Source organism: Saccopteryx bilineata, chromosome 2 (assembly GCF_036850765.1).
Source record: "Saccopteryx bilineata isolate mSacBil1 chromosome 2, mSacBil1_pri_phased_curated, whole genome shotgun sequence".
In the NCBI taxonomy this organism is placed as follows: domain Eukaryota; kingdom Metazoa; phylum Chordata; class Mammalia; order Chiroptera; family Emballonuridae; genus Saccopteryx; species Saccopteryx bilineata.
The window spans coordinates 91,642,266-91,643,882 of record NC_089491.1 but is presented as its reverse complement, the minus strand read 5'-3'; the positions used below and the strand labels follow the sequence as shown (position 1 = coordinate 91,643,882).

General features: G+C 35.4%; 1 pseudogene; it reads left to right on the top strand.

Moving 5' to 3' along the window:
• The first annotated feature begins 242 nt into the window (after positions 1–242).
• LOC136322265 (14-3-3 protein zeta/delta pseudogene) lies at positions 243–803 on the top strand (annotated as a pseudogene).
• The last annotated feature ends 814 nt before the right edge of the window (positions 804–1,617 follow it).

The following is a 1,617-nucleotide window of genomic DNA, read 5'->3' as shown; positions in this document are numbered from 1 at the left end:
AATCATAATTTTCCATATTAAGCTATTAAAAGGCAAAAACAATATGGTTATTTTAATTAGGTGCAGTAAAAGCATTTGACAAAATTTAACCTAAATTCATAATTAAAAAAAAGAAACACAGTAATTCATAAATAAATGAGAACTTATTATTCTGATACAACTATTTTTGACAACAAAAAGGCAGTAACTGTTCAGTTCCTGTCCATCTTTTTTCAACTACTGCAGACATAACACATCCAGGCATGGATAAAAATAAGCTAGAACAGAAGCCAATCTGGCCAACCAAGCTAAGCAACATGGTAACATGCAGCCTACATGAAGTTTATAACTGAGCAAGGAGCTGAATTATCCAATGAGGAGAGTAACAATATCTCAGTTACTTATTTAAAAATGTTGTGAAAAGTGGTAGGTCATTTGGGAAAGTCTCCTCAAGCACTGAGCTAAAGACAGAAAATGCTGAACAAAAATCACAGATAACTCGTGATACAGAGAAAAAATTGAGAGCAAGATTAGAGTACATCTATCTGTAATAACGTGCTATCTTTTGGAAAGGTTCTTAATCCCAGTGCTTCACAGAGAGCAAAACCTATTTGAAAATAAAAGGAGACTACTACTGTTACTGGCTGAGGTTGCTCTTGGTGATAAGAAAGGACTTGTGTTTTGGATTCATCAGAACAAACATACCATGAAGCTTTTCAAATTAGCAAACAGGAAATGCAATGAACTTATTTTAGCATATTGGGTCTGGTCCTAATCTTCCCTGTGTTTCATTATGAGAACTAAACTCCTATAAAAAAGGGTAATCTCCTGCAAAAAAAACTTATAATAAAACTATTGCTGAACGTGATATTAAGAGTTATAGTAAGATAGCACACTAAAAATGCAATGATGGGGAGGCTGTTGTAGACATTGAAGACCAAGGAGACAAAACTGAAGCAGAAGAAGGGAAGTTAACTAGTCTTTCCACTTTTGTTTGCCTCATTCTAAAATTTACAGAGTGAACTATTTGTCATCCAAGCTGTCTCACAGGTAGGTTTTTGTTTGATATGTGATAAGTTTATATTACTTCCGTTTAAATTTCTATCTTATTTTTCCATTGATTTGAGTGAGGGAGAGGAAAGAAAAGAAGGGTGAGAGAGCAAGAGGAGCAAGGAGAAAGAGAGAGAGAATCATTAACTCATTGTTTCACTTGGCTGTTCCATTTAGATATGCCCTCATTGATTGCTTCTTGTAGGTGCCATGAGTGGGATCAAACCTGTGACCTCTGGAAGCTTTATTCATTGAGCAACCTGGCCAGGGCCAGACTTTCTATATTTTTCATGTGGGTTTTATGACTAATATTAGAGACGTAAAGCCATTTAACATTTAGGGAGTTATCTGTTTTCATTTTGAAGCACTTGATATGGGGATGTGGATTTTTTATATGTTATAAATATTTGGCATAGTATTTTTGGTACTTTGTGGCTTTACAAGGGTCAGTATTAAAACTGCTTTTGTCTCTCTCATTTTTTGTGTGTGACAGAACAGAAAGAGAGGCAGAGAGAGGGACAAATACGGACAGACAGACAGGAAAGGGGAGAGATGAGAAGCATCAATTTTTTGTTGCGGCTCTTTAGT